We start from the raw sequence: 19,143 nt of genomic DNA on the forward strand, positions 1-19,143 counted from the left end.
TTTTTTTTATTTCTTATTTCTTTTGCTCGTTATTTCAATTTCTCCCCGTTCTTTTCTTCCTTTCTTTACAAATGGCAACCTCCCCCGCTCATCGCGTTTCTTCTCCCCGACGTGTCCGCGCGGGCCCCGCCGACCGTTCCGAGCACGTGCGTGCACCCACCGTCAGCTCGATCATGCCGCCCCGCATGCGTTAAATGCAATTTGTACGCATTGCATGTCGGGTGCGATCATACCAGCACTAATGCACTGGATCCCATCAGAACTCCGCAGCTAAGCGTGCTTGGGCGAGAGTAGTACTAAGTTGGGTGACCACTTGGGAAGTCCTCGTGTTGCACCACTTTTTTTATTTTTTTTATTTCTTATTTCTTTTGCTCGTCATTTCAATTTCTCCCCGTTCTTTTCTTCCTTTCTTTACAAATGGCAACCTCCCCCGCTCATCGCGTTTCTTCTCCCCGACGTGTCCGCGCGGGCCCCGCCGACCGTTCCGAGCACGTGCGTGCACCCACCGTCGCCTCGATCATGCCGCCCCGCATGCGCTAAATGCAATTGTGCGCATTGCATGTCGGGTGCGATCATACCAGCACTAGTGAACCGAATCCCATCAGAACTTCGCAATTAAGCGTGCTTGGCCGAGAGTAGTACTAAGTTGGGTGACCACTAGTCCTCGTGTTGCACCCCTTTTTTTATTTTTTTATTTCTTATTTCTTTTGCTCGTTATTTCAATTTCTCCCCGTTCTTTTCTTCCTTTCTTTACAAATGGCAACCTCCCCCGCTCATCGCGTTTCTTCTCCCCGACGTGTCCGCGCGGGCCCCGCCGACCGTTCCGAGCACGTGCGTGCACCCACCATCGCCTCGATCATGTCGCCCCACTTGCGTTAAATTCAATTTGTGCGCATTGCATGTCGGCTGCGATCATACCAGCACTAATGCACTGGATCCCATAAGAACTCCGCAGTTAAGCGTGCTTGGGCGAGACTAGTACTAAGTTAGTTGGGTGACCACTTGGGAAGTCCTCGTGTTGCACCCCTTTTTTTATTTTTTTATTTCTTATTTCTTTTACTCGTTATTTCAATTTCTCCCCGTTCTTTTCTTCCTTTTTTTACAAATGGCAACCTCCCCCGCTCATCGCGTTTCTTCTCCCCGACGTGTCCGCGCGGGCCCCGCCGACCGTTCCGAGCACGTGCGTGCACCCACCGTCGCCTCGATCATGCCGCCCGCATGCACTAAATGCAATTTGTGCGCATTGCATGTCGGGTGCGATCATACCAGCACTAATGCACCGGAACCCATCAGAACTCCACAGCTAAGCGTTCTTGGGCGAGAGTAGTACTAAGTTGGGTGACCACTTGGGAAGTCCTCGTGTTGCACCCTTTTTTTTATTTTTTTATTTCTTATTTCTTTTGCTCGTTATTTCAATTTCTCCCCGTTCTTTTCTTCCTTTCTTTACAAATGGCAACCTCCCCCGCTCATCGCGTTTCTTCTCCCCGACGTGTCCGCGCGGGCCCCGCCGACCGTTCCGAGCACGTGCGTGCACCCACCGTCGGCTCGATCATGCCGCCCCGCATGCGTTAAATGCAATTTGTGCGCATTGCATGTCGGGTGCGATCATACCAGCACTAATGCACCGGATCCCATCAGAACTCCGCAGTTAAGCGTGCTTGGGCGAGAGTAGTACTAAGTTGGGTGACCACTTGGGAAGTCCTCGTGTTGCACCCCTTTTTTTATTTTTTTTATTTCTTATTTCTTTTGCTCGTTATTTCAATTTCTCCCCGTTCTTTTCTTCCTTTCTTTACAAATGGCAACCTCCCCCGCTCATCGCGTTTCTTCTCCCCGACGTGTCCGCGTGGGCCCCGCCGACCGTTCTGAGCACGTGCGTGCACCCACCGTCGCCTCGATCATGCCGCCCCGCATGCGCTTAATGCAATTTGTGCGCATTGCATGTCGGGTGCGATCATACCAGCACTAGTGCACCGGATCCCATCAGAACTTCGCAATTAAGCGTGCTTGGCCGAGAGTAGTACTAAGTTGGGTGACCACTAGTCCTCATGTTGCACCCCTTTTTTTATTTTTTTATTTCTTATTTCTTTTGCTCGTTATTTCAATTTCTCCCCGTTCTTTTCTTCCTTTCTTTACAAATGGTAACCTCCCCCGCTCATCGCGTTTCTTCTCCCCGACGAGTCCGCGCGGGCCCCGCCGACCGTTCCGAGCACGTGCGTGCACCCACCATCGCCTCGATCATGTCGCCCCACTTGCGTTAAATTCAATTTGTGCGCATTGCATGTCGGCTGCGATCATACCAGCACTAATGCACCGGATCCCATAAGAACTCCGCAGTTAAGCGTGCTTGGGCGAGACTAGTACTAAGTTAGTTGGGTGACCACTTGGGAAGTCCTCGTGTTGCACCCCTTTTTTTATTTTTTTATTTCTTATTTCTTTTACTCGTTATTTCAATTTCTCCCCGTTCTTTTCTTCCTTTTTTTACAAATGGCAACCTCCCCCGCTCATCGCGTTTCTTCTCCCCGACGTGTCCGCGCGGGCCCCGCCGACTGTTCCGAGCACGTGCATGCACACACCGTCGCCACGATCATGCCTCCCAGCATGCGTTAAATGCAATTTGTGCGCATTGCATGTCGGGTGCGATCATACCAGCACTAATGCACCGGATCCCATCAGAACTCCGCAGTCAAGCGTGCTTGGGCGAGAGTAGTACTAAGTTGGGTGACCACTTGGGAAGTCCTCGTGTTGCACCCCTTTATTTATTTTTTTATTTCTTATTTCTTTCTCTCGTTATTTCAATTTCTCCCCGTTCTTTTCTTCCTTTCTTTACAAATAGCAACCTCCCCCCTCATCGCGTTTCTTTACACCAACGTGTCCGCGCGGGCCCCGCCGACTGTTCCGAGCACGTGCATGCACACACCGTCGCCACGATCATGCCTCCCAGCATGCGTTAAATGCAATTTGTGCGCATGGCATGTCGGGTGCGATCATACCAGCACTAATGCGCCGGATCCCATCAGAACTCCGCAGGCAAGCGTGCTTGGGCGAGAGTAGAACTAAGTTGGGTGACCACTTCCTCTTGGGCGAGAGTAGTACTAAGTTGGGTGACCGCTTGGGAAGTCCTCGTGTTGCACCCCTTTATTTATTTTTTTATTTCTTATTTCTTTCTCTCGTTATTTCAATTTCTCCCCGTTCTTTTCTTCCTTTCTTTACAAATAGCAACCTCCCCCCTCATCGCGTTTCTTCTCACCGACGTGTCCGCGCGGGCCCCGCCGACTGTTCCGAGCACGTGCATGCACACACCGTCGCCACGATCATGCCTCCCAGCATGCGTTAAATGCAATTTGTGCGCATGGCATGTCGGGTGCGATCATACCAGCACTAATGCGCCGGATCCCATCAGAACTCCGCAGGCAAGCGTGCTTGGGCGAGAGTAGAACTAAGTTGGGTGACCACTTCCTCTTGGGCGAGAGTAGTACTAAGTTGGGTGACCGCTTGGGAAGTCCTCGTGTTGCACCCCTTTATTTATTTTTTTATTTCTTATTTCTTTCTCTCGTTATTTCAATTTCTCCCCGTTCTTTTCTTCCTTTCTTTACAAATAGCAACCTCCCCCCTCATCGCGTTTCTTCTCACCGACGTGTCCGCGCGGGCCCCGCCGACTGTTCCGAGCACGTGCATGCACACACCGTCGCCACGATCATGCCTCCCAGCATGCGTTAAATGCAATTTGTGCGCATGGCATGTCGGGTGCGATCATACCAGCACTAATGCGCCGGATCCCATCAGAACTCCGCAGGCAAGCGTGCTTGGGCGAGAGTAGAACTAAGTTGGGTGACCACTTCCTCTTGGGCGAGAGTAGTACTAAGTTGGGTGACCGCTTGGGAAGTCCTCGTGTTGCACCCCTTTATTTATTTTTTTATTTCTTATTTCTTTCTCTCGTTATTTCAATTTCTCCCCGTTCTTTTCTTCCTTTCTTTACAAATAGCAACCTCCCCCCTCATCGCGTTTCTTCTCACCGACGTGTCCGCGCGGGCCCCGCCGACTGTTCCGAGCACGTGCATGCACACACCGTCGCCACGATCATGCCTCCCAGCATGCGTTAAATGCAATTTGTGCGCATGGCATGTCGGGTGCGATCATACCAGCACTAATGCGCCGGATCCCATCAGAACTCCGCAGGCAAGCGTGCTTGGGCGAGAGTAGAACTAAGTTGGGTGACCACTTCCTCTTGGGCGAGAGTAGTACTAAGTTGGGTGACCGCTTGGGAAGTCCTCGTGTTGCACCCCTTTATTTATTTTTTTATTTCTTATTTCTTTCTCTCGTTATTTCAATTTCTCCCCGTTCTTTTCTTCCTTTCTTTACAAATAGCAACCTCCCCCCTCATCGCGTTTCTTCTCACCGACGTGTCCGCGCGGGCCCCGCCGACTGTTCCGAGCACGTGCATGCACACACCGTCGCCACGATCATGCCTCCCAGCATGCGTTAAATGCAATTTGTGCGCATGGCATGTCGGGTGCGATCATACCAGCACTAATGCGCCGGATCCCATCAGAACTCCGCAGGCAAGCGTGCTTGGGCGAGAGTAGAACTAAGTTGGGTGACCACTTCCTCTTGGGCGAGAGTAGTACTAAGTTGGGTGACCGCTTGGGAAGTCCTCGTGTTGCACCCCTTTATTTATTTTTTTATTTCTTATTTCTTTCTCTCGTTATTTCAATTTCTCCCCGTTCTTTTCTTCCTTTCTTTACAAATGGCAACCTCCCCCGCTCATCGCGTTTCTTCTCACCGACGTGTCCGCGCGGGCCCCGCCGACTGTTCCGAGCACGTGCATGCACACACCGTCGCCACGATCATGCCTCCCAGCATGCGTTAAATGCAATTTGTGCGCATGGCATGTCGGGTGCGATCATACCAGCACTAATGCGCCGGATCCCATCAGAACTCCGCAGGCAAGCGTGCTTGGGCGAGAGTAGAACTAAGTTGGGTGACCACTTCCTCTTGGGCGAGAGTAGTACTAAGTTGGGTGACCACTTGGGAAGTCCTCGTGTTGCACCCCTTTATTTATTTTTTTATTTCTTATTTCTTTTGCTCGTTATTTCAATTTCTCCCCGTTCTTTTCTTCCTTTCTTTACAAATGGCAACCTCCCCCGCTCATCGCGTTTCTTCTCCCCGACGTGTCTGCGCGCCCCCCGCCGACCGTTCCGAGCACGTGCGTGCACCCACCGTCGCCTCGATCATGCCGCCCCGCATGCGTTAAATGCAATTTGTGCGCATTGCATGTCGGGTGCGATCATACCAGCACTAATGCAACGGATCCCATCAGAACTCCGCAGTCAAGCGTGCTTGGGCGAGAGTAGTACTAAGTTGGGTGACCGCTTGGGAAGTCCTCGTGTTGCACCCCTTTTTTTATTTTTTTATTTCTTATTTCTTTTGCTCGTTATTTCAATTTCTCCCCGTTCTTTTCTTCCTTTCTTTACAAATGGCAACCTCCCCCGCTCATCGCGTTTCTTCTCCCCGACGTGTCCGCGCGGGCCCCGCCGACCGTTCCGAGCACGTGCGTGCACCCACCGTCGCCTCGATCATGCCGCCCCGCATGCGTTAAATGCAATTTGTGCGCATTGCATGTCGGGTGCGATCATACCAGCACTAATGCAACGGATCCCATCAGAACTCCGCAGCCAAGCGTGCTTGGGCGAGAGTAGTACTAAGTTGGGTGACCACTTCCTCTTGGGCGAGAGTAGTACTAAGTTGGGTGACCACTTGGGAAGTCCTCGTGTTGCACCCCTTTTTTTATTTTTTTATTTCTTATTTCTTTTGCTCGTTATTTCAATTTCTCCCCGTTCTTTTCTTCCTTTCTTTACAAATGGCAACCTCCCCCGCTCATCGCGTTTCTTCTCCCCGACATGTCCGCGCGGGCCCCGCCAACCGTTCCGAGCACGTGCGTGCACCCACCGTCGCCTCGATCATGCCGCCCCGCATGCGTTAAATGCAATTTGTGCACATTGCAGTTAAGCGTGCTTGGGCGAGAGTAGTACTAAGTTGGGTGACCACTTGGGAAGTCCTCGTGTTGCACCCCTTTTTTTATTTTTTTTATTTCTTATTTCTTTTGCTCGTTATTTCAATTTCTCCCCGTTCTTTTCTTCCTTTCTTTACAAATGGCAACCTCCCCCGCTCATCGCGTTTCTTCTCCCCGACGTGTCCGCGCGGGCCCCGCCGACCGTTCCGAGCACGTGCGTGCACCCACCGTCGCCTCGATCATGCCGCCCCGCATGCGTTAAATGCAATTTGTGCGCAATGCATGTCGGGTGCGATCATTCCAGCACTAATGCACCGGATCCCATCAGAACTCCGCAGTCAAGCGTGCTTGGGCGAGAGTAGTACTAAGTTGGGTGACCACTTGGGAAGTCCTCGTGTTGCACCCCTTTTTTTCTTTCAATTTCTCCCAGTTCTTTTCTTCCTTTCTCTACAAATGAGAACCTCCCCCGCTCACGCCCATCGCATTTCGATCATGCCGCCCCGCATGCGTTAAATGCAATTTGTGCGCATGGCATGTCGGGTGCGATCATACCAGCACTAATGCACCGGATCCCATCAGAACTCCGCAGTCAAGCGTGCTTGGGCGAGAGTAGTACTAAGTTGGGTGACCACTTGGGAAGTCCTCGTGTTGCACCCCTTTTTTTCTTTCAATTTCTCCCAGTTCTTTTCTTCCTTTCTCTACAAATGAGAACCTCCCCCGCTCACGCCCATCGCATTTCGATCATGCCGCCCCGCATGCGTTAAATGCAATTTGTGCGCATTGCATGTCGGGTGCGATCATACCAGCACTAATGCACCGGATCCCATCAGAACTCCGCAGTCAAGCGTGCTTGGGCGAGAGTAGTACTAAGTTGGGTGACCGCTTGGGAAGTCCTCGTGTTGCACCCCTTTTTTTCTTTCAATTTCTCCCAGTTCTTTTCTTCCTTTCTCTACAAATGAGAACCTCCCCCGCTCACGCCCATCGCGTTTCGATCATGCCGCCCCGCATGCGTTAAATCCGATTTTGTGCGCATGGCATGTCGGGTGCGATCATACCAGCACTAATGCACCGGATCCCATCAGAACTCCGCAGTCAAGCGTGCTTGGGCGAGAGTAGTACTAAGTTGGGTGACCGCTTGGGAAGTCCTCGTGTTGCACCCCTTTTTTTCTTTCAATTTCTCCCAGTTCTTTTCTTCCTTTCTCTACAAATGAGAACCTCCCCCGCTCACGCCCATCGCATTTCGATCATGCCGCCCCGCATGCGTTAAATCCGATTTTGTGCGCATGGCATGTCGGGTGCGATCATACCAGCACTAATGCACCGGATCCCATCAGAACTCCGCAGTCAAGCGTGCTTGGGCGAGAGTAGTACTAAGTTGGGTGACCGCTTGGGAAGTCCTCGTGTTGCACCCCTTTTTTTCTTTCAATTTCTCCCAGTTCTTTTCTTCCTTTCTCTACAAATGAGAACCTCCCCCGCTCACGCCCATCGCATTTCGATCATGCCGCCCCGCATGCGTTAAATCCGATTTTGTGCGCATGGCATGTCGGGTGCGATCATACCAGCACTAATGCACCGGATCCCATCAGAACTCCGCAGTCAAGCGTGCTTGGGCGAGAGTAGTACTAAGTTGGGTGACCGCTTGGGAAGTCCTCGTGTTGCACCCCTTTTTTTCTTTCAATTTCTCCCAGTTCTTTTCTTCCTTTCTCTACAAATGAGAACCTCCCCCGCTCACGCCCATCGCATTTCGATCATGCCGCCCCGCATGCGTTAAATCCGATTTTGTGCGCATGGCATGTCGGGTGCGATCATACCAGCACTAATGCACCGGATCCCATCAGAACTCCGCAGTCAAGCGTGCTTGGGCGAGAGTAGTACTAAGTTGGGTGACCGCTTGGGAAGTCCTCGTGTTGCACCCCTTTTTTTCTTTCAATTTCTCCCAGTTCTTTTCTTCCTTTCTCTACAAATGAGAACCTCCCCCGCTCACGCCCATCGCGTTTCGATCATGCCGCCCCGCATGCGTTAAATCCGATTTTGTGCGCATGGCATGTCGGGTGCGATCATACCAGCACTAATGCACCGGATCCCATCAGAACTCCGCAGTCAAGCGTGCTTGGGCGAGAGTAGTACTAAGTTGGGTGACCACTTGGGAAGTCCTCGTGTTGCACCCCTTTTTTTCTTTCAATTTCTCCCAGTTCTTTTCTTCCTTTCTCTACAAATGAGAACCTCCCCCGCTCACGCCCATCGCGTTTCGATCATGCCGCCCCGCATGCGTTAAATCCGATTTTGTGCGCATGGCATGTCGGGTGCGATCATACCAGCACTAATGCACCGGATCCCATCAGAACTCCGCAGTCAAGCGTGCTTGGGCGAGAGTAGTACTAAGTTGGGTGACCGCTTGGGAAGTCCTCGTGTTGCACCCCTTTTTTTCTTTCAATTTCTCCCAGTTCTTTTCTTCCTTTCTCTACAAATGAGAACCTCCCCCGCTCACGCCCATCGCGTTTCGATCATGCCGCCCCGCATGCGTTAAATCCGATTTTGTGCGCATGGCATGTCGGGTGCGATCATACCAGCACTAATGCACCGGATCCCATCAGAACTCCGCAGTCAAGCGTGCTTGGGCGAGAGTAGTACTAAGTTGGGTGACCGCTTGGGAAGTCCTCGTGTTGCACCCCTTTTTTTCTTTCAATTTCTCCCAGTTCTTTTCTTCCTTTCTCTACAAATGAGAACCTCCCCCGCTCACGCCCATCGCATTTCGATCATGCCGCCCCGCATGCGTTAAATCCGATTTTGTGCGCATGGCATGTCGGGTGCGATCATACCAGCACTAATGCACCGGATCCCATCAGAACTCCGCAGTCAAGCGTGCTTGGGCGAGAGTAGTACTAAGTTGGGTGACCACTTGGGAAGTCCTCGTGTTGCACCCCTTTTTTTATTTCTTATTTCTTTTGCTCGTTATTTCAATTTCTCCCCGTTCTTTTCTTCCTTTCTTTACAAATGGCAACCTCCCCCGCTCATCGCGTTTCTTCTCCCCGACGTGTCCGCGCGGGCCCCGCCGACCGTTCCGAGCACGTGCAAGCACCCACCGTCGCCTCGATCATGCCGCCCCGCATGCGTTAAATGCAATTTGTGCGCATTGCATGTCGGGTGCGATCATACCAGCACTAATGCACCGGATTCCATCAGAACTCCGCAGTCAAGCGTGCTTGGGCGAGAGTAGTACTAAGTTGGGTGACCACTTGGGAAGTCCTCGTGTTGCACCCCTTTTTTTATTTCTTTTATTTCTTATTTCTTTTGCTCGTTATTTCAATTTCTCCCCGTTCTTTTCTTCCTTTCTTTACAAATGGCAACCTCCCCCGCTCATCGCGTTTCTTCTCCCCGACGTGTCCGCGCGGGCCCCGCCGACCGTTCCGAGCACGTGCGTGCACCCACCGTCGGCTCGATCATGCCGCCCCGCATGCGTTAAATGCAATTTGTGCGCATTGCATGTCGGGTGCGATCATACCAGCACTAATGCACCGGATCCCATCAGAACTCCGCAGTTAAGCATGCTTGGGCGAGAGTAATATTAAGTTGGGTGACCACTTGGGAAGTCCTCGTGTTGCACCCCTTTTTTTATTTCTTTTATTTCTTATTTCTTTTGCTCGTTATTTCAATTTCTCCCCGTTCTTTTCTTCCTTTCTTTACAAATGGCAACCTCCCCCGCTCATCGCGTTTCTTCTCCCCGACGTGTCCGCGCGGGCCCCGCCGACCGTTCCGAGCACGTGCGTGCACCCACCGTCGCCTCGATCATGCCGCCCCGCATACGTTAAATGCAATTTGTGCGCATTGCATGTCGGGTGTGATCATACCAGCACTAATGCACCGGATCCCATCAGAACTCCGCAGTTACGCTGCTTGGGCGAGAGTAGTACTAAGTTTGGTGACCACTTGGGAAGTCCTCGTGTTGCACCCCTTTTTTTATTTTTTTTATTTCTTATTTCTTTTGCTCGTTATTTCAATTTCTCCCCGTTCTTTTCTTCCTTTCTTTACAAATGGCAACCTCCCCCGCTCATCGCGTTTCTTCTCCCCGACGTGTCCGCGCGGGCCCCGCCGACCGTTCCGAGCACGTGCGTGCACCCACCGTTGCCTCGATCATGCCGCCCCGCATGCGTTAAATGCAATTTGTGCGCATTGCATGTCGGGTGCGATCATACCAGCACTAATGCACCGGATCCCATCAGAACTCCGCAGTTAAGCGTGCTATGTCGGGTGCGATCATACCAGCACTAATGCACCGGATCCCATCAGAACTCCGCAGTTAAGCGTGCTAGGGCGAGAGTAGTACTAAGTTGGGTGACCACTTGAGAAGTCCTCGTGTTGCATCCCTTTTTTTATTTTTTTTATTTCTTATTTCTTTTGCTCGTTATTTTAATTTCTCCCCGTTCTTTTCTTCCTTTCTTTACAAATGGCAACCTCCCCCGCTCATCGCGTTTCTTCTCCCCGACGTGTCCGCGCGGGCCCCGCCGACCGTTCCGAGCACGTGCGTGCACCCACCGTCGGCTCGATCATGCCGCCCCGCATGCGTTAAATGCAATTTGTGCGCATTGCATGTCGGGTGCGATCATACCAGCACTAATGCACCGGATTCCATCAGAATTCCGCAGTTAAGCGTGCTTGGGCGAGAGTAGTACTAAGTTGAGTGACCACTTGGGAAGTCCTGGTGTTGCACCCCTTTTTTTATTTCTTTTATTTCTTATTTCTTTTGCTCGTTATTTCAATTTCTCCCCGTTCTTTTCTTCCTTTCTTTACAAATGGCAACCTCCCCCTCTCATCGCGTTTCTTCTCCCCGACGTGTCCGCGCAGGCCCCGCCGACCGTTCCGAGCACGTGCGTGCACCCACCGTCGCCTCGATCATGCCGCCCCGCATGCGTTAAATGCAATTTGTGCGCATTGCATGTCGGGTGCGATCATACCAGCACTAATGCACCGGATCCCATCAGAACTCCGCAGTTAAGCGTGCTTGGGCGAGAGTAGTACTAAGTTGGGTGACCACTTGGGAAGTCCTTGTGTTGCACCCCTTTTTTTATTTTTTTTATTTCTTATTTCTTTTGCTCGTTATTTCAATTTCTCCCCGTTCTTTTCTTCCTTTCTTTACAAATGGCAACCTCCCCCGCTCATCGCGTTTCTTCTCCCCGACGTGTCCGCGCGGGCCCCGCCGACCGTTCCGAGCACGTGCGTGCACCCACCGTCGGCTCGATCATGCCGCCCCGCATGCGTTAAATGCAATTTGTGCGCATTGCATGTCGGGTGCGATCATACCAGCACTAATGCACCGGATCCCATCAGAACTCCGCAGTTAAGCGTGCTTGGGCGAGAGTAGTACTAAGTTGGGTGACCACTTGGGAAGTCCTCGTGTTGCACCCCTTTTTTTATTTTTTTTATTTCTTATTTCTTTTGCTCGTTATTTCAATTTCTCCCCGTTCTTTTCTTCCTTTCTTTACAAATGGCAACCTCCCTCGCTCATCGCGATTCTTCTCCCCGACGTGTCCGCGCGGGCCCCGCCGACCGTTCCGAGCACGTGCGTGCACCCACCGTCGCCTCGATCATGCCGCCCCGCATGCGTTAAATGCAATTTGTGCGCATTGCATGTCGGGTGCGATCATACCAGCACTAATGCACCGGATCCCAACAAAACTCCGCAGTCAAGCGTGCTTGGGCGAGAGTAGTACTAAGTTGGGTGACCACTTGGGAAGTCCTCGTGTTGCACCCCTTTTTTTATTTTTTTTATTTCTTATTTCTTTTGCTCGTTATTTCAATTTCTCCCCGTTCTTTTCTTCCTTTCTTTACAAATGGCAACCTCCCCCGCTCATCGCGTTTCTTCTCCCCGACGTGTCCGCGCGGGCCCCGCCGACCGTTCCGAGCACGTGCGTGCACCCACCGTCGGCTCGATCATGCCGCCCCGCATGCGTTAAATGCAATTTGTGCGCATTGCATGTCGGGTGCGATCATACCAGCACTAATGCACCGGATCCCATCAGAACTCCGCAGTCAAGCGTGCTTGGGCGAGAGTAGTACTAAGTTGGGTGACCACTTGGGAAGTCCTCGTGTTGCACCCCTTTTTTTATTTTTTTTATTTCTTATTTCTTTTGCTCGTTATTTCAATTTCTCCCCGTTCTTTTCTTCCTTTCTTTACAAATGGCAACCTCCCTCGCTCATTGCGTTTCTTCTCCCCGACGTGTCCGCGCGGGCCCCGCCGACCGTTCCGAGCACGTGCGTGCACCCACTGTCGGCTCGATCATGCCGCCCCGCATGCGTTAAATGCAATTTGTGCGCATTGCATGTCGGGTGCGATCATACCAGCACTAATGCACCGGATCCCATCAGAACTCCGCAGTTAAGCGTGCTTGGGCGAGAGTAGTACTAAGTTGGGTGACCACTTGGGAAGTCCTCGTGTTGCACCCCTTTTTTTATTTTTTTTATTTCTTATTTCTTTTGCTCGTTATTTCAATTTCTCCCCGTTCTTTTCTTCCTTTCTTTACAAATGGCACCCTCCCCCGCTCATCGCGTTTCTTCTCCCCGACGTGTCCGCGCGGGCCCCGCCGACCGTTCCGAGCACGTGCGTGCACCCACCGTCGGCTCGATCATGCCGCCCCGCATGCGTTAAATGCAATTTGTGCGCATTGCATGTCGGGTGCGATCATACCAGCACTAATGCACCGGATCCCATCAGAACTCCGCAGTTAAGCGTGCTTGGGCGAGAGTAGTACTAAGTTGGGTGACCACTTGGGAAGTCCTCGTGTTGCACCCCTTTTTTTATTTTTTTTATTTCTTATTTCTTTTGCTCGTTATTTCAATTTCTCCCCGTTCTTTTCTTCCTTTCTTTACAAATGGCAACCTCCCCCGCTCATCGCGTTTCTTCTCCCCGACGTGTCCGCGCGGGCCCCGCCGACCGTTCCGAGCACGTGCGTGCACCCACCGTCGGCTCGATCATGCCGCCTCGCATGCGTTAAATGCAATTTGTGCGCATTGCATGTCGGGTGCGATCATACCAGCTCTAATGCACCTGATCCCATCAGAACTCCACAGTTAAGCGTGCTTGGGCGAGAGTAGTACTAAGTTGGGTGACCACTTGGGAAGTCCTCGTGTTGCACCCCTTTTTTTATTTTTTTTATTTCTTATTTCTTTTGCTCGTTATTTCAATTTCTCCCCGTTCTTTTCTTCCTTTCTTTACAAATGGCAACCTCCCCCGCTCATCGCGTTTCTTCTCCCCGACGTGTCCGCGCGGGCCCCGCCGACCGTTCCGAGCACGTGCGTGCACCCACCGTCGGCTCGATCATGCCGCCCCGCATGCGTTAAATGCAATTTGTGCGCATTGCATGTCGGGTGCGATCATACCAGCACTAATGCACCGGATCCCATCAGAACTCCGCAGTTAAGCGTGCTTGGGCGAGAGTAGTACTAAGTTGGGTGACCACTTGGGAAGTCCTCGTGTTGCACCCCTTTTTTTATTTTTTTTATTTCTTATTTCTTTTGCTCGTTATTTCAATTTCTCCCCGTTCTTTTCTTCCTTTCTTTACAAATGGCAACCTCCCCCGCTCATCGCGTTTCTTCTCCCCGACGTGTCCGCGCGGGCCCCGCCGACCGTTCCGAGCACGTGCGTGCACCCACCGTCGGCTCGATCATGCCGCCCCGCATGCGTTAAATGCAATTTGTGCGCATTGCATGTCGGGTGCGATCATACCAGCACTAATGCACCGGATCCCATCAGAACTCCGCAGTTAAGCGTGCTTGGGCGAGAGTAGTACTAAGTTGGGTGACCACTTGGGAAGTCCTCGTGTTGCACCCCTTTTTTTATTTTTTTTATTTCTTATTTCTTTTGCTCGTTATTTCAATTTCTCCCCGTTCTTTTCTTCCTTTCTTTACAAATGGCAACCTCCCCCGCTCATCGCGTTTCTTCTCCCAGACGTGTCCGCGCGGGCCCCGCCGACCGTTCCGAGCACGTGCGTGCACCCACCGTCGGCTCGATCATGCCGCCCCGCATGCGTTAAATGCAATTTGTGCGCATTGCATGTCGGGTGCGATCATACCAGCACTAATGCACCGGATCCCAGCAGACCTCCGCAGTCAAGCGTGCTTGGGCGAGAGTAGTACTAAGTTGGGTGACCACTTGGGAAGTCCTCGTGTTGCACCCCTTTTTTTATTTTTTTTATTTCTTATTTCTTTTGCTCGTTATTTCAATTTCTCCCCGTTCTTTTCTTCCTTTCTTTACAAATGGCAACCTCCCCCGCTCATCGCGTTTCTTCTCCCCGACGTGTCCGCGCGGGCCCCGCCGACCGTTCCGAGCACGTGCGTGCACCCACCGTCGGCTCGATCATGCCGCCCCGCATGCGTTAAATGCAATTTGTGCGCATTGCATGTCGGGTGCGATCATACCAGCACTAATGCACCGGATCCCAGCAGAACTCCGCAGTCAAGCGTGCTTGGGCGAGAGTAGTACTAAGTTGGGTGACCACTTGGGAATTTCTCGTGTTGCACCCCTTTTTTTATTTTTTTTATTTCTTATTTCTTTTGCTCGTTATTTCAATTTCTCCCCGTTCTTTTCTTCCTTTCTTTACAAATGGCAACCTCCCCCGCTCATCGCGTTTCTTCTCCCCGACGTGTCCGCGCGGGCCCCGCCGACCGTTCCGAGCACGTGCGTGCACCCACCGTCGCCTCGATCATGCCGCCCCGCATGCGTTAAATGCAATTTGTGCGCATTGCATGTCGGATGCGATCATACCAGCACTAATGCACCGGATCCCAGCAGACCTCCGCAGTCAAGCGTGCTTGGGCGAGAGTAGTACTAAGATTTGGTGACCACTTGGGAAGTCCTCGTGTTGCACCCCTCTTTTTATTTTTTTATTTCTTATTTCTTTTGCTCGTTATTTCAATTTCTCCCCGTTCTTTTCTTCCTTTCTCTACAAATGAGAACCTCCCCCGCTCACGCGCATCGCGTTTCGATCATGTCGCCCCGCATGCGTTAAATCCGGTTTTGTGCGCATGGCATGTCGAGTGCGATCATACCAGCACTAATGCACCGGATCCCAGCAGACCTCCGCAGTCAAGCGTGCTTGGGCGAGAGTAGTACTAAGATTTGGTGACCACTTGGGAAGTCCTCGTGTTGCACCCCTCTTTTTATTTTTTTATTTCTTATTTCTTTTGCTCGTTATTTCAATTTCTCCCCGTTCTTTTCTTCCTTTCTCTACAAATGAGAACCTCCCCCGCTCACGCGCATCGCGTTTCGATCATGTCGCCCCGCATGCGTTAAATCCGGTTTTGTGCGCATGGCATGTCGAGTGCGATCATACCAGCACTAATGCACCGGATCCCAGCAGACCTCCGCAGTCAAGCGTGCTTGGGCGAGAGTAGTACTAAGATTTGGTGACCACTTGGGAAGTCCTCGTGTTGCACCCCTCTTTTTATTTTTTTATTTCTTATTTCTTTTGCTCGTTATTTCAATTTCTCCCCGTTCTTTTCTTCCTTTCTCTACAAATGAGAACCTCCCCCGCTCACGCGCATCGCGTTTCGATCATGTCGCCCCGCATGCGTTAAATCCGGTTTTGTGCGCATGGCATGTCGAGTGCGATCATACCAGCACTAATGCACCGGATCCCAGCAGACCTCCGCAGTCAAGCGTGCTTGGGCGAGAGTAGTACTAAGATTTGGTGACCACTTGGGAAGTCCTCGTGTTGCACCCCTCTTTTTATTTTTTTATTTCTTATTTCTTTTGCTCGTTATTTCAATTTCTCCCCGTTCTTTTCTTCCTTTCTCTACAAATGAGAACCTCCCCCGCTCACGCGCATCGCGTTTCGATCATGTCGCCCCGCATGCGTTAAATCCGGTTTTGTGCGCATGGCATGTCGAGTGCGATCATACCAGCACTAATGCACCGGATCCCAGCAGACCTCCGCAGTCAAGCGTGCTTGGGCGAGAGTAGTACTAAGATTTGGTGACCACTTGGGAAGTCCTCGTGTTGCACCCCTCTTTTTATTTTTTTATTTCTTATTTCTTTTGCTCGTTATTTCAATTTCTCCCCGTTCTTTTCTTCCTTTCTCTACAAATGAGAACCTCCCCCGCTCACGCGCATCGCGTTTCGATCATGTCGCCCCGCATGCGTTAAATCCGGTTTTGTGCGCATGGCATGTCGAGTGCGATCATACCAGCACTAATGCACCGGATCCCAGCAGACCTCCGCAGTCAAGCGTGCTTGGGCGAGAGTAGTACTAAGATTTGGTGACCACTTGGGAAGTCCTCGTGTTGCACCCCTCTTTTTATTTTTTTATTTCTTATTTCTTTTGCTCGTTATTTCAATTTCTCCCCGTTCTTTTCTTCCTTTCTCTACAAATGAGAACCTCCCCCGCTCACGCGCATCGCGTTTCGATCATGTCGCCCCGCATGCGTTAAATCCGGTTTTGTGCGCATGGCATGTCGAGTGCGATCATACCAGCACTAATGCACCGGATCCCAGCAGACCTCCGCAGTCAAGCGTGCTTGGGCGAGAGTAGTACTAAGATTTGGTGACCACTTGGGAAGTCCTCGTGTTGCACCCCTCTTTTTATTTTTTTATTTCTTATTTCTTTTGCTCGTTATTTCAATTTCTCCCCGTTCTTTTCTTCCTTTCTCTACAAATGAGAACCTCCCCCGCTCACGCGCATCGCGTTTCGATCATGTCGCCCCGCATGCGTTAAATCCGGTTTTGTGCGCATGGCATGTCGAGTGCGATCATACCAGCACTAATGCACCGGATCCCAGCAGACCTCCGCAGTCAAGCGTGCTTGGGCGAGAGTAGTACTAAGATTTGGTGACCACTTGGGAAGTCCTCGTGTTGCACCCCTCTTTTTATTTTTTTTATTTCTTATTTCTTTTGCTCGTTATTTCAATTTCTCCCCGTTCTTTTCTTCCTTTCTTTACAAATGGCAACCTCCCCCGCTCATCGCGTTTCTTCTCCCCGACGTGTCCGCGCGGGCCCCGCCGACCGTTCCGAGCACGTGCGTGCACCCTCCGTCGGCTCGATCATGCCGCCCCGCATGCGTTAAATGCAATTTGTGCGCATTGCATGTCGGGTGCGATCATACCAGCACTAATGCACCGGATCCCATCAGAACTCCGCAGTCAAGCGTGCTTGGGCGAGAGTAGTACTAAGTTGGGTGACCACTTGGGAAGTCCTCGTGTTGCACCCCTCTTTTTATTTTTTTTATTTCTTATTTCTTTTGCTCGTTATTTCAATTTCTCCCCGTTCTTTTCTTCCTTTCTTTACAAATGGCAACCTCCCCCGCTCATCGCGTTTCTTCTCCCCGACGTGTCCGCGCGGGCCCCGCCGACCGTTCCGAGCACGTGCGTGCACCCACCGTCGGCTCGATCATGCCGCCCCGCATGCGTTAAATGTAATTTGTGCGCATTGCATGTCGGGTGCGATCGTACCAGCACTAATGCACCGGATCCCATCAGAACTCCGCAGTTAAGCGTGCTTGGGCGAGAGTAGTACTAAGTTGGGTGACCACTTGGGAAGTCCTCGTGTTGCACCCCTCTTTTTATTTTTTTTATTTCTTATTTCTTTTGCTCGTTATTTCAATTTCTCCCCGTTCTTTTCTTCCTTTCTTTACAAATGGCAACCTCCCCCGCTCATCGCGTTTCTTCTCCCCGACGTGTCCGCGCGGGCCCCGCCGACCGTTCCGAGCACGTGCGTGCACCCACCGTCGGCTCGATCATGCCGCCCCGCATGCGTTAAATGCAATTTGTGCGCATTGCATGTCGGGTGCGATCATACCAGCACTAATGCACCGGATCCCATCAGAACTCCGCAGTTAAGCGTGCTTGGGCGAGAGTAGTACTAAGTTGGGTGACCACTTGGGAAGTCCTCGTGTTGCACCCCTTTTTTTATTTTTTTTATTTCTTATTTCTTTTGCTCGTTATTTCAATTTCTCCCCGTTCTTTTCTTCCTTTCTTTACAAATGGCAACCTCCCCCGCTCATCGCGTTTCTTCTCCCCGACGTGTCCGCGCGGGCCCCGCCGACCGTTCCGAGCACGTGCGTGCACCCACCGTCGGCTCGATCATGCCGCCCCGCATGCGTTAAATGCAATTTGTGCGCATTGCATGTCGGGTGCGATCATACCAGCACTAATGCACCGGATCCCATCAGAACTCCGCAGTTAAGCGTGCTTGGGCGAGAGTAGTACTAAGTTGGGTGACCACTTGGGAAGTCCTCGTGTTGCACCCCTTTTTTTATTTTTTTTATTTCTTATTTCTTTTGCTCGTTATTTCAATTTCTCCCCGTTCTTTTCTTCCTTTCTTTACAAATGGCAACCTCCCCCGCTCATCGCGTTTCTTCTCCCCGACGTGTCCGCGCGGGCCCCGCCGACCGTTCCGAGCACGTGCGTGCACCCACCGTCGGCTCGATCATGCCGCCCCGCATGCGTTAAATGCAATTTGTGCGCATTGCATGTCGGGTGCGATCATACCAGCACTAATGCACCGGATCCCATCAGAACTCCGCAGTTAAGCGTGCTTGGGCGAGAGTAGTACTAAGTTGGGTGACCACTTGGGAAGTCCTCGTGTTGCACCCCTTTTTTTATTTTTTTTATTTCTTATTTCTTTTGCTCGTTATTTCAATTTCTCCCCGTTCTTTTCTTCCTTTCTTTACAAATGGCAACCTCCCCCGCTCATCGCGTTTCTTCTCCCCGACGTGTCCGCGCGGGCCCCGCCGACCGTTCCGAGCACGTGCGTGCACCCACCGTCGGCTCGATCATGCCGCCCCGCATGCGTTAAATGCAATTTGTGCGCATTGCATGTCGGGTGCGATCATACCAGCACTAATGCACCGGATCCCATCAGAACTCCGCAGTTAAGCGTGCTTGGGCGAGAGTAGTACTAAGTTGGGTGACCACTTGGGAAGTCCTCGTGTTGCACCCCTTTTTTTATTTTTTTTATTTCTTATTTCTTTTGCTCGTTATTTCAATTTCTCCCCGTTCTTTTCTTCCTTTCTTTACGAATGGCAACCTCCCCCGCTCATCGCGTTTCTTCTCCCCGACGTGTCCGCGCGGGCCCCGCCGACCGTTCCGAGCACGTGCGTGCACCCACCGTCGGCTCGATCATGCCGCCCCGCATGCGTTAAATG

General features: G+C 51.6%; 48 non-coding genes and 9 pseudogenes across 48 annotated transcripts; all 57 read left to right on the plus strand.

Annotated features, from left to right (window-relative positions):
• The first annotated feature begins 219 nt into the window (after nt 1-219).
• On the plus strand, nt 220-338 carry LOC111437981. Its single transcript, XR_002709579.1, has one exon. It is a non-coding gene; the product is annotated as a 5S ribosomal RNA (ribosomal RNA).
• Nucleotides 339-564: 226 nt separating this feature from the next.
• Nucleotides 565-678, plus strand: LOC111437942 (annotated as a pseudogene).
• Nucleotides 679-904: 226 nt separating this feature from the next.
• LOC111437918 lies at nt 905-1,027 on the plus strand. The gene has a single exon (XR_002709534.1). It is a non-coding gene; the product is annotated as a 5S ribosomal RNA (ribosomal RNA).
• Nucleotides 1,028-1,252: 225 nt separating this feature from the next.
• Nucleotides 1,253-1,371, plus strand: LOC111437910. Its single transcript, XR_002709528.1, has one exon. It is a non-coding gene; the product is annotated as a 5S ribosomal RNA (ribosomal RNA).
• A 226-nt stretch (nt 1,372-1,597) lies between these two features.
• LOC111437990 lies at nt 1,598-1,716 on the plus strand. Its single transcript, XR_002709587.1, has one exon. It is a non-coding gene; the product is annotated as a 5S ribosomal RNA (ribosomal RNA).
• Nucleotides 1,717-1,943: 227 nt separating this feature from the next.
• On the plus strand, nt 1,944-2,057 carry LOC111437945 (annotated as a pseudogene).
• Nucleotides 2,058-2,283: 226 nt separating this feature from the next.
• On the plus strand, nt 2,284-2,406 carry LOC111437916. Its single transcript, XR_002709532.1, has one exon. It is a non-coding gene; the product is annotated as a 5S ribosomal RNA (ribosomal RNA).
• A 226-nt stretch (nt 2,407-2,632) lies between these two features.
• LOC111437957 lies at nt 2,633-2,751 on the plus strand. Its single transcript, XR_002709556.1, has one exon. It is a non-coding gene; the product is annotated as a 5S ribosomal RNA (ribosomal RNA).
• A 225-nt stretch (nt 2,752-2,976) lies between these two features.
• LOC111437934 lies at nt 2,977-3,134 on the plus strand (annotated as a pseudogene).
• Nucleotides 3,135-3,359: 225 nt separating this feature from the next.
• On the plus strand, nt 3,360-3,517 carry LOC111437935 (annotated as a pseudogene).
• A 225-nt stretch (nt 3,518-3,742) lies between these two features.
• Nucleotides 3,743-3,900, plus strand: LOC111437936 (annotated as a pseudogene).
• Nucleotides 3,901-4,125: 225 nt separating this feature from the next.
• On the plus strand, nt 4,126-4,283 carry LOC111437939 (annotated as a pseudogene).
• Nucleotides 4,284-4,508: 225 nt separating this feature from the next.
• LOC111437940 lies at nt 4,509-4,666 on the plus strand (annotated as a pseudogene).
• Nucleotides 4,667-4,892: 226 nt separating this feature from the next.
• LOC111437933 lies at nt 4,893-5,050 on the plus strand (annotated as a pseudogene).
• A 226-nt stretch (nt 5,051-5,276) lies between these two features.
• LOC111437982 lies at nt 5,277-5,395 on the plus strand. The gene has a single exon (XR_002709580.1). It is a non-coding gene; the product is annotated as a 5S ribosomal RNA (ribosomal RNA).
• Nucleotides 5,396-5,621: 226 nt separating this feature from the next.
• Nucleotides 5,622-5,779, plus strand: LOC111437920 (annotated as a pseudogene).
• Nucleotides 5,780-6,297: 518 nt separating this feature from the next.
• On the plus strand, nt 6,298-6,416 carry LOC111437976. Its single transcript, XR_002709574.1, has one exon. It is a non-coding gene; the product is annotated as a 5S ribosomal RNA (ribosomal RNA).
• A 132-nt stretch (nt 6,417-6,548) lies between these two features.
• Nucleotides 6,549-6,667, plus strand: LOC111437958. Its single transcript, XR_002709557.1, has one exon. It is a non-coding gene; the product is annotated as a 5S ribosomal RNA (ribosomal RNA).
• Nucleotides 6,668-6,799: 132 nt separating this feature from the next.
• LOC111437964 lies at nt 6,800-6,918 on the plus strand. Its single transcript, XR_002709563.1, has one exon. It is a non-coding gene; the product is annotated as a 5S ribosomal RNA (ribosomal RNA).
• A 133-nt stretch (nt 6,919-7,051) lies between these two features.
• LOC111437965 lies at nt 7,052-7,170 on the plus strand. Its single transcript, XR_002709564.1, has one exon. It is a non-coding gene; the product is annotated as a 5S ribosomal RNA (ribosomal RNA).
• A 133-nt stretch (nt 7,171-7,303) lies between these two features.
• Nucleotides 7,304-7,422, plus strand: LOC111437967. The gene has a single exon (XR_002709566.1). It is a non-coding gene; the product is annotated as a 5S ribosomal RNA (ribosomal RNA).
• A 133-nt stretch (nt 7,423-7,555) lies between these two features.
• On the plus strand, nt 7,556-7,674 carry LOC111437968. Its single transcript, XR_002709567.1, has one exon. It is a non-coding gene; the product is annotated as a 5S ribosomal RNA (ribosomal RNA).
• A 133-nt stretch (nt 7,675-7,807) lies between these two features.
• Nucleotides 7,808-7,926, plus strand: LOC111437969. The gene has a single exon (XR_002709568.1). It is a non-coding gene; the product is annotated as a 5S ribosomal RNA (ribosomal RNA).
• A 133-nt stretch (nt 7,927-8,059) lies between these two features.
• Nucleotides 8,060-8,178, plus strand: LOC111437959. Its single transcript, XR_002709558.1, has one exon. It is a non-coding gene; the product is annotated as a 5S ribosomal RNA (ribosomal RNA).
• Nucleotides 8,179-8,311: 133 nt separating this feature from the next.
• LOC111437971 lies at nt 8,312-8,430 on the plus strand. Its single transcript, XR_002709569.1, has one exon. It is a non-coding gene; the product is annotated as a 5S ribosomal RNA (ribosomal RNA).
• A 133-nt stretch (nt 8,431-8,563) lies between these two features.
• LOC111437972 lies at nt 8,564-8,682 on the plus strand. The gene has a single exon (XR_002709570.1). It is a non-coding gene; the product is annotated as a 5S ribosomal RNA (ribosomal RNA).
• A 133-nt stretch (nt 8,683-8,815) lies between these two features.
• On the plus strand, nt 8,816-8,934 carry LOC111437960. Its single transcript, XR_002709559.1, has one exon. It is a non-coding gene; the product is annotated as a 5S ribosomal RNA (ribosomal RNA).
• Nucleotides 8,935-9,152: 218 nt separating this feature from the next.
• On the plus strand, nt 9,153-9,271 carry LOC111437977. The gene has a single exon (XR_002709575.1). It is a non-coding gene; the product is annotated as a 5S ribosomal RNA (ribosomal RNA).
• A 227-nt stretch (nt 9,272-9,498) lies between these two features.
• Nucleotides 9,499-9,617, plus strand: LOC111437994. Its single transcript, XR_002709591.1, has one exon. It is a non-coding gene; the product is annotated as a 5S ribosomal RNA (ribosomal RNA).
• A 227-nt stretch (nt 9,618-9,844) lies between these two features.
• On the plus strand, nt 9,845-9,962 carry LOC111437931. Its single transcript, XR_002709545.1, has one exon. It is a non-coding gene; the product is annotated as a 5S ribosomal RNA (ribosomal RNA).
• Nucleotides 9,963-10,256: 294 nt separating this feature from the next.
• On the plus strand, nt 10,257-10,375 carry LOC111437963. The gene has a single exon (XR_002709562.1). It is a non-coding gene; the product is annotated as a 5S ribosomal RNA (ribosomal RNA).
• A 227-nt stretch (nt 10,376-10,602) lies between these two features.
• On the plus strand, nt 10,603-10,721 carry LOC111437914. Its single transcript, XR_002709530.1, has one exon. It is a non-coding gene; the product is annotated as a 5S ribosomal RNA (ribosomal RNA).
• A 227-nt stretch (nt 10,722-10,948) lies between these two features.
• On the plus strand, nt 10,949-11,067 carry LOC111437953. Its single transcript, XR_002709553.1, has one exon. It is a non-coding gene; the product is annotated as a 5S ribosomal RNA (ribosomal RNA).
• A 227-nt stretch (nt 11,068-11,294) lies between these two features.
• Nucleotides 11,295-11,413, plus strand: LOC111437915. Its single transcript, XR_002709531.1, has one exon. It is a non-coding gene; the product is annotated as a 5S ribosomal RNA (ribosomal RNA).
• Nucleotides 11,414-11,640: 227 nt separating this feature from the next.
• On the plus strand, nt 11,641-11,759 carry LOC111437908. Its single transcript, XR_002709526.1, has one exon. It is a non-coding gene; the product is annotated as a 5S ribosomal RNA (ribosomal RNA).
• Nucleotides 11,760-11,986: 227 nt separating this feature from the next.
• Nucleotides 11,987-12,105, plus strand: LOC111437961. The gene has a single exon (XR_002709560.1). It is a non-coding gene; the product is annotated as a 5S ribosomal RNA (ribosomal RNA).
• Nucleotides 12,106-12,332: 227 nt separating this feature from the next.
• LOC111437926 lies at nt 12,333-12,451 on the plus strand. Its single transcript, XR_002709540.1, has one exon. It is a non-coding gene; the product is annotated as a 5S ribosomal RNA (ribosomal RNA).
• A 227-nt stretch (nt 12,452-12,678) lies between these two features.
• LOC111437937 lies at nt 12,679-12,797 on the plus strand. The gene has a single exon (XR_002709546.1). It is a non-coding gene; the product is annotated as a 5S ribosomal RNA (ribosomal RNA).
• Nucleotides 12,798-13,024: 227 nt separating this feature from the next.
• LOC111437995 lies at nt 13,025-13,143 on the plus strand. The gene has a single exon (XR_002709592.1). It is a non-coding gene; the product is annotated as a 5S ribosomal RNA (ribosomal RNA).
• Nucleotides 13,144-13,370: 227 nt separating this feature from the next.
• Nucleotides 13,371-13,489, plus strand: LOC111437947. Its single transcript, XR_002709547.1, has one exon. It is a non-coding gene; the product is annotated as a 5S ribosomal RNA (ribosomal RNA).
• Nucleotides 13,490-13,716: 227 nt separating this feature from the next.
• On the plus strand, nt 13,717-13,835 carry LOC111437948. Its single transcript, XR_002709548.1, has one exon. It is a non-coding gene; the product is annotated as a 5S ribosomal RNA (ribosomal RNA).
• A 227-nt stretch (nt 13,836-14,062) lies between these two features.
• Nucleotides 14,063-14,181, plus strand: LOC111437991. Its single transcript, XR_002709588.1, has one exon. It is a non-coding gene; the product is annotated as a 5S ribosomal RNA (ribosomal RNA).
• A 227-nt stretch (nt 14,182-14,408) lies between these two features.
• LOC111437980 lies at nt 14,409-14,527 on the plus strand. The gene has a single exon (XR_002709578.1). It is a non-coding gene; the product is annotated as a 5S ribosomal RNA (ribosomal RNA).
• A 227-nt stretch (nt 14,528-14,754) lies between these two features.
• Nucleotides 14,755-14,874, plus strand: LOC111437930. Its single transcript, XR_002709544.1, has one exon. It is a non-coding gene; the product is annotated as a 5S ribosomal RNA (ribosomal RNA).
• A 164-nt stretch (nt 14,875-15,038) lies between these two features.
• On the plus strand, nt 15,039-15,158 carry LOC111437922. The gene has a single exon (XR_002709536.1). It is a non-coding gene; the product is annotated as a 5S ribosomal RNA (ribosomal RNA).
• Nucleotides 15,159-15,322: 164 nt separating this feature from the next.
• Nucleotides 15,323-15,442, plus strand: LOC111437923. The gene has a single exon (XR_002709537.1). It is a non-coding gene; the product is annotated as a 5S ribosomal RNA (ribosomal RNA).
• A 164-nt stretch (nt 15,443-15,606) lies between these two features.
• On the plus strand, nt 15,607-15,726 carry LOC111437924. The gene has a single exon (XR_002709538.1). It is a non-coding gene; the product is annotated as a 5S ribosomal RNA (ribosomal RNA).
• A 164-nt stretch (nt 15,727-15,890) lies between these two features.
• On the plus strand, nt 15,891-16,010 carry LOC111437925. The gene has a single exon (XR_002709539.1). It is a non-coding gene; the product is annotated as a 5S ribosomal RNA (ribosomal RNA).
• Nucleotides 16,011-16,174: 164 nt separating this feature from the next.
• On the plus strand, nt 16,175-16,294 carry LOC111437927. The gene has a single exon (XR_002709541.1). It is a non-coding gene; the product is annotated as a 5S ribosomal RNA (ribosomal RNA).
• Nucleotides 16,295-16,458: 164 nt separating this feature from the next.
• LOC111437928 lies at nt 16,459-16,578 on the plus strand. Its single transcript, XR_002709542.1, has one exon. It is a non-coding gene; the product is annotated as a 5S ribosomal RNA (ribosomal RNA).
• Nucleotides 16,579-16,742: 164 nt separating this feature from the next.
• Nucleotides 16,743-16,862, plus strand: LOC111437929. The gene has a single exon (XR_002709543.1). It is a non-coding gene; the product is annotated as a 5S ribosomal RNA (ribosomal RNA).
• A 227-nt stretch (nt 16,863-17,089) lies between these two features.
• On the plus strand, nt 17,090-17,208 carry LOC111437962. The gene has a single exon (XR_002709561.1). It is a non-coding gene; the product is annotated as a 5S ribosomal RNA (ribosomal RNA).
• A 227-nt stretch (nt 17,209-17,435) lies between these two features.
• Nucleotides 17,436-17,554, plus strand: LOC111437974. Its single transcript, XR_002709572.1, has one exon. It is a non-coding gene; the product is annotated as a 5S ribosomal RNA (ribosomal RNA).
• Nucleotides 17,555-17,781: 227 nt separating this feature from the next.
• LOC111437949 lies at nt 17,782-17,900 on the plus strand. The gene has a single exon (XR_002709549.1). It is a non-coding gene; the product is annotated as a 5S ribosomal RNA (ribosomal RNA).
• Nucleotides 17,901-18,127: 227 nt separating this feature from the next.
• On the plus strand, nt 18,128-18,246 carry LOC111437950. Its single transcript, XR_002709550.1, has one exon. It is a non-coding gene; the product is annotated as a 5S ribosomal RNA (ribosomal RNA).
• A 227-nt stretch (nt 18,247-18,473) lies between these two features.
• Nucleotides 18,474-18,592, plus strand: LOC111437951. The gene has a single exon (XR_002709551.1). It is a non-coding gene; the product is annotated as a 5S ribosomal RNA (ribosomal RNA).
• A 227-nt stretch (nt 18,593-18,819) lies between these two features.
• On the plus strand, nt 18,820-18,938 carry LOC111437952. Its single transcript, XR_002709552.1, has one exon. It is a non-coding gene; the product is annotated as a 5S ribosomal RNA (ribosomal RNA).
• Nucleotides 18,939-19,143: the final 205 nt, after the last annotated feature.

This window comes from Cucurbita moschata, unplaced genomic scaffold (assembly GCF_002738365.1).
Source record: "Cucurbita moschata cultivar Rifu unplaced genomic scaffold, Cmos_1.0 Cmo_Scf00068, whole genome shotgun sequence".
Lineage (NCBI taxonomy): Eukaryota > Viridiplantae > Streptophyta > Magnoliopsida > Cucurbitales > Cucurbitaceae > Cucurbita > Cucurbita moschata.